General features: G+C 35.3%; 1 pseudogene; it reads right to left on the bottom strand.

Moving 5' to 3' along the window:
- Nucleotides 1-2,103: 2,103 nt before the first annotated feature.
- Nucleotides 2,104-3,054, bottom strand: LOC140511817 (olfactory receptor 5AC1-like; annotated as a pseudogene).
- Nucleotides 3,055-7,662: the final 4,608 nt, after the last annotated feature.

The following is a 7,662-nucleotide window of genomic DNA, read 5'->3' as shown; positions in this document are numbered from 1 at the left end:
GTGCAAAGAGGGAGAAAAGAAGAAAGAGTAAAAGGAATTGACTAGAGAAACTTACTAGTTCTCAAAATGGACATTCATGAGAAGAAAAGCATACAAACATAGCAGAAGGAGGAGAGAAAGTAACCAATGAATTTCATTTCTTTCTGAAACAAAGAAAGGTGCGGCACATAGACACACAAATTTTGATGTAAATATATCAAACTGAAGAGGGAAATGAGGAGGTGCAAAAGAATAATAATAGGAGAGTCTTGAGGAAAACAAACTTCTTAATCCTGAAGTGGCAAGTAAAATGAAAATTTTAAAGACCTAGGATATAAAAAAGTGTCCATCAGTTGGGGAAATGGCCAACCAAATTATAATACATATTAATATAACATAATATTATTTCACCATAAGAAAGGACAAAAATAGTCTATTTCAAAGAATCTTGTATAGTATGAACCAATGGTGAATAAAGTGAGTAGAACAAGGAGAACAATTCATATAAGGATAATGACATTTTGAATGAAAACAACTTCAAAAGATTATGATCTATGTCTCCAGATGATCTATGTTGAACCGTGTTATCTCTTGATATAAAGGTGAATCACTCAAAGTGAAGTAAGAGACACATTTTGGACATAGGAACAGTATGGGATAATTTGCATGACTGCTTGTTTGAAATTAGATTCTTTTTTTCATTGAAAGGGAGGGTTATTATTAATACTGATGCAAAAAAATCTCATCAAAGCTTCTACTGAATGCATAAAATCGGACAGAAGAAGGCATAGACCAACAAAACAGTTTTGAAAGAAACCTATGGGTTTTACTATATACTTTTCAAAATCAATAGCTATTCATGGTTTTGCATATAATCTTTTCCTACTGTGTATTTCTGGTCTGTTTAATTTTTTTTTCAATTATAAGCAAATAAAAAAACTAATGAATGAAAATAAGCTCCTACCTTGTTATCAAAACCAAAATAGAAGAGAACAAGATAAGGTAACAGACACTGAGGTCCTTGTTAGAACTAAACTGCCAAGCATTCAAACTATGCTTCAGAGAGAGCAACTCTGATGGACTGGACATGTTGTTCAAAGGCAAAATGTACACTTACCAAAAAGACTATTTTATGGAGAACTGGCGTGGGGCAGGAGATCATATGGTAGTCAGAAGAGTAATGCAAGGACACTCTCAAGATCTCTCTCAATAACTGTGCATTGGATTGTGTGACATGGGGGACATGGGCACAGGACCGCTCAGCATGGTGTGCCCACATCAGAAAAGATTCTGGGCTCTATGAGCAAAAGAGAATTGAAACAGCACAAAGGAAATGTAGGATGCTCAAATTTGGAGTAACCACCCCAAAATGTTCACAGGTGACTATCCCCCAAACAGTGGATTGAATGTTTTTCCAATTCCAATTTTCTATTGAAGAAATATGATTTCTGATGTACTTGGACATCAGATAAAATGCAGATTGCCTCAGTTTATTTACTTGGACATATGCAAACACAAGGTAAAACAATGTATTATGTAAGTGTAAGCTATTAAACTTTAAAGGACAAGAAAAAGTAAGTTCTTGTCATTGGTGCTTTCTTTAAAGTATTTAATCTGATTCCTCATAAGCAGTGGGTCCATGATTCTCCAGTGAAATTATACAGAGGACCACTTCAAATCCATCAGAATGCCTCTGGCAACCAAATCCCCACCATGTTTAGCCTATTGGAATCATAGCTGATGTGAGTCAAGTAGGCTGTCCTGGTCCAGTCTTGTTAAAAAAAGCATACCTATTTCCAACATGAGTTATTTTTCAAGTGCTATTCAAGATAATTATTTTTTAATGAAAGGATAAGTAATTTTCATTAATTTTAATTGATTAAAAATTAATTAAGCTTTAATTATTCAAGAAAATTGCATTTAAGATTATAATTAATTTACACATTTGTGGATAGTGCAGTACGATCATGAAAGTCTTAGATGCTAGCAATATAAATTCGTACATAAAACATAACTGAGAGGACAAGAAACTCATTTTTACATTAATAAATATAAATTCAATGTATGACTGCATCATTGAGTGATTTGTTTAATAAAATGAGATAAAAGATCTGTGTGAAAATTTCACTTAGGAAGTATTATTTGTTTTAATACAATTCTCAGAGCTTCTATAACTTCCTTATTTCTCAGACTGTAGATAAAAGAATTTAGCATAGGAATGATCATAGTATAGAACAAGGAATCCATCATATCTTGATTATGTTTGTAATGATCAAGGGCACACATACATGAAAAGGGCAGAACCAAAGAATAAGGAAACAGAGAACAGGTGAGCACCACAAATGGAGAACGCTTTGCTTCTTCCCTTTTCAGATTTCTTTTTCAGGATGGCAAAGAGGATACAAGTATAAGAGATTAGGATAGATAAAATAGTAAAGACTTGAATTGACACAGATAAGATTAAAACCATCAGAACATTAATAGAAGGGTCAGTACAGGAAATTTTATATAAATACATGATATCACAAAAAAAGTGCTGAATTGTGTTGGAGTGGCAGAAATTCAATCTAAATAACAAACCCAAATGGACAATAGAATGACGAAAGCCTACTACTTATGAAAAGATTGATAGCTGACTGCATAACCTATTAGTCATCACCACTGGATAAAGCAAGGGTTTACATATGGCTACATATCTGTCATATGACATTGCAGCTAGAAGAAAAGATTCTGTGGTTATACTGAATGCAAAAAAATCAAATTGTAGCATGCATTCAGATACAGATATCATTTTATTGTGCATGATGAAGCTCACCGACATCTTAGGGCTTATTGTGGTTGAAATACAAGCATCAGTCAAAGCTAAATTGCCAAGGAAGATGTACATAGGGGTGTGAAGGTGAAAGTTCATACAGATAAGCACAATCAGTCCAATATTTCCCACCAAGGTTATAATGTAGATACCCAAAAACACCATGAAGAGGAGAACCTGAAGCTGTGGATGATTTGTAAATCCCAAGAGAACAAATTCCATTACCAGTGTCTCATTTTCTTCCATCCTTTCTACACAGGATCTAAAAGCTAGATTAAAAGAAAGTAAAGGGAGGTTATCACAGGGACATGAAATGGAAATGGAAATATACAATGGAAATATACAAATAATACAATGGAAATATACAAAAAATACAATGGAAATATAATATTTTTCTATGAGTGCTTATTAAGCATTTAACATTTAAATCTTTAATATTGTTAAATATTTATTTTATATTTATTTATATAATTGATAATTATAATATACTTATATATAGTGTACAATTATATTATATAATGTATAATTAGTAAGGCAAATATTAAATATTTAAAGATGATTTAGATATATTGTAGGAATAACAAGCATTCTTGAAACTGGTTATTTGTGAAAACTAGAAAAATTTATTTAAAAGCAGTTATTTTATCTGTGAAAGAAATCATTTTTGGTTCCCCAATGTATAGAAGAGAAACAATGTAATAAATTTGAATAAATTACATGTCATTTCTATATGATTTTAACCCAATTCAACAAATATGTCTTTACTGAATTTTTGCTGTATCTATAGTGCTAAGCACCAGGAATGCAAATATAGTTTAGGGCTTAGTTTTGGCCCCAACTATGGGCCGTTGCTGGTTCACCCGCACCCACACTGATGAGGGAAATTACTCAAGGAGAAGAGCCATTTCTACAAATCTCTTTCAGGGACAAAGAGGTAACCCTGAGGAAGGGAAACTACACATCTGATACTCAAAACTGTAAGTACTACTCCCCACTGGATGTTTCCCAGTTAATCACATCAGCCAAGATGATGTCCTTAACTCTTAAACATTAAATATTTAGTAATAGAAGACAAAGTTAGAATAAACATAAAAACAGTACATAACAGCACATTCATAAAACTTCATCACACTCTCACACCAATGCACATAGCATTCTGGTGGAGGAATTGGATGGAGGAGACCTATAGAATCCTAGCAGTACAAAAACCCATTGTTAGAGGCAGCTCACAACTCTGGACTTTAGACCTTCATGTTCTTGTTCTCTTTAGGGAATAGTTTGCACCACTTATCATCTGCTAGGCACAGCTGCTCGTTTTCAGGGCTTTTCCAGTTATTTCCTGATGATTCAAGTTGCTTCTCTGCTACTCTAAGACCACTGAAGGCATGTTAATCTCCTCTTTGCAACTTAGATCACAGAACTTCCAAGGGCAAATTATTGTCAAGAAACAAGGTTGAATACTGTTTTAAAAAGATCAGTTCATTATCTTGACAGGGCTTTTCAAAACTACTTGACAAACTGTGCTATGCTTTAATATAGGACACTAAAACATGCAAATATTTATAAAATTATTTTAAATGTGGTGGAGTAATCATCATCATAAATTTTCAAACTTCTCTCCATTTTATGTAATTCCATTTTGTGACATCAAAAGGCAATGACATTTTATGTAGTCATGTGAAAATATGCATTCTCAATTACTCCAAATCATTCTCAAAGAGAACTTCAATCTAATGTATTCTGCCATGATTAGTACACTCTCATCAATGTCATTATTAATAAAAAATAATAAATTCCTAATGAAGCATTTTGAGTTTTACCAACTATCATCTTCTACCTTCTTGCTGTAGGACAAGAGTTATTATTTCCATTCTTATTTCTAGTGAGCACCAAAAGAGCTCTCCTTGGAGTCCTGGAGTAGGAGACCAAGGCATCTTCCTCAGTGATTTTAACAGCAGGAGCCGGGTCTGGACTGGGATGGGTCAATGGTTGATGCCAGACAGTGGAGTCAGAAGAGAAAAGGCCAAAGAGAGAGAGTGTCACTAAGCATGGCTGCCTAGTCAAGATCATGAAGATCAACTCCAAGGAGATCTATTTTTCCTCCTTCTCCATCATGGAGCCTGGGATCATAGACTTCTTCCTGGAGCCCTCCCTGAAGCATAAGGTCCTTCAGATAATGCCTGTTCAGAAACGGACTAGTTCCAGTCACCATTACATATTCAGCCTTTTGTGGTCAGTGAAGACTACCATGAGTCTGGATGTCAAGTACAGTGTATATAAAGCTAAGCCTGTAGACAGAAAGATCTGAGTTCAAATCTAGCCTCAGAAACTTAATTGTGTGACTATGAGTAAGTCATAATTTTTGCCTCAGTTTCCTTATCTGTAAAATGAGAATAATAATAGCACCTACTTCCTAGGGGTGTTGTTAGCAAAGGCTGTTGTTTCTAACGTGTTTTATAAGTAAACTTTAAAATGCTAGAAAATGCTATGTATTGTTATCATCAATCATCATCCACTGTGCTATCATCCTAACCAAACTGCTTATTATTCTTATGAACCAAGAACACAAAGGGAACAAGATTGACCAACAGTAGACGGTGTCTTGTGAAGTCAGTGGCTGTTAAGGATTGGTCTTGATGGGCTTGATGCCTGCCCCATGGGGAACTGGCATTGTCTTGCCTCCAGTACCTAAAAAGTTGCTGCTGATACAGCAAATGAATGACTTTTTGTCTGCTAGTGACTTTAGTGCCACTCTGGAAAGTTTTGCTAAAGCTGACTTTGATGCCATCTTTCTAGCCCCTGACCTATGTGAAAAGATAATTTCTAAGTCTCCCTTTGAGGAATTCATCGACTATCTGGTAACAATGAGTACCCTACTGTCATTCCAAAAAACCTATGTAACTGCTGGGCTACCACAGAAATATCTTTATCTTTTTATGAGCAAAGAATAAATTGAACTCTGCCTGATAAAAACAAGAATTATTATCCCCATTTTAGTAGAATACAGGATGTTCCACTGTTCCCTTTAAACTAAACTATGACTTTTGGGGCACCCTATGGTTTATATTTATACAGCACTTTAAGATTTACAAAGCACCTTTTCATAACCTTCTAAGAAAAGTAAGGCAAGTATTATTATCCCTATTTTATAGAGGAGAAAACTGAGGTTCAGTGAGGTACAGCAACTTGTCAGGGGTCACACAGCTATTGAAGAGCAAAACTAGAATTCAAACCAAATGTTCTGTCTCAGTCACTACAGTACCATTGACCAAGGCTGAGTAACTCGCATTAGGACAACCATTCATCACATCACACATAGTATCCCATGTTCAGAAAAAAAAATAATTGCTCCATCATACATATTTCTTTCAGGCCAAATAGCATTAATGGAAGATATTTTCATAAGCCATAACTTCTCTCCCATTAAGCAATACTGTTCCCTTATCCTTTCCAGTTTTCTCATATTTGTGAAAACCCAAACTGGACCCAATTATATACTACAAAGGAGAAGGGGGAACAAGCATTTTTTAAACACTCACTATGTGCTAGGCATTACACTAAGACCTTTACAATATTGTCACACTTGATCGTCAGAGAAACCCTGTGAGATATGTGCTATTATTTTTCCCATTATGTAGACAGAAAAGACAGCTAGTAAGAAGTGTATGAAGCTGCAGTTAAACTCACATCTGTCTGACAATAGAACTAGGGCTCTATACTCCTGCAGAAGAATAGAGAGAATGTAGAACAAGTTCAGCATTCAGTGACGCTTCTGACGACTGTGTTTATGGATTACAAATATATGTTACATGAATACTATTTGACCTGAAATCATCTAATAATTTTTGCTCTGAGAAATGTACAAGTACAAGGACATGAAGTACAAGTACATGAAGTACAAGTATTTAAACTCTGTATTCCTTGAAAATAAAATGAAAGGAAATAAACCATAAAATGAAACTCAGATAATTTAGAAGAGTTGTGTGATGAGAAAACACAAAAATACACTTGATAGAGAAAATTGGAACATTTTGGACAGAGAGAGACAGAGTGAGGGGAGGAGTGAGGGAAAGAAAAGAAGGAGAGAGAAGAGGAAGAGAAAAGAAAAGAGGAGAGGAGAGGAGAGACTGGGAGAGGAGGGAAGGGAAGGACAGTGAAGGGGAGGGGAAGGGAGGAGAGGGAAAGAGAGTAAAGGGGAAGGAAGGAGGGGGAGGGGAGGAGAAAGGAGATGAAGGGAGGGGAGGAAAAGTGAAAGAGAGAAAATAAATGAAATATAAGAGTCAAAAATACTCAGCAGATTGGGTGTTATGTACATGTATATTTTAGTTCACCCAATCCACACTGTGGAGAATGAAGGCAACTCTAGTAGTGGAAGGAGTGATCTGGGTTACAATGCTCCCTCCACTATTCATTGTCTGTGTGATCATGAGCAAGTCCCTGAACCCTCTGAGTCTTAATTTCTTGAATATAAGGTGGGCATATAAATAGCACATATTTCATGGGACTATGGGCAAGATCAAATGACATAAGCTGTCCGTTTTATCTTTGTTCTTTGAGAGATCAAGGAAGCCCTTCTAAAATGCCACAAGTTCCTCTTGTGAATGATATGTTCTCTTGGTGCTTGCCTAAGCAAGATGAATTTTAGTCCAAAAATGGATCCTATCAGAAAAAAGATTTCGCACATCTGGATGTGGGCTCAGTAAATAGCAAAATAAAATAATTCTGCTTCCAGAATGGAATATAGCTATGAAGCAATTTGCCTACAATTTTCAATAACTGAACAACCTATACATCACTATTTGTGTTGCAGACTTAGTCTCTGAATTTTTGAAGGTGCTGTAGATAAAATATTGATAAAAGTTCTTTCCTGC

This window comes from Notamacropus eugenii, chromosome 6 (assembly GCF_028372415.1).
Source record: "Notamacropus eugenii isolate mMacEug1 chromosome 6, mMacEug1.pri_v2, whole genome shotgun sequence".
Classification (NCBI taxonomy): domain Eukaryota; kingdom Metazoa; phylum Chordata; class Mammalia; order Diprotodontia; family Macropodidae; genus Notamacropus; species Notamacropus eugenii.
Note: the sequence above shows the minus strand (reverse complement) of the source record. Positions and strands in the feature narration are given on the sequence as shown.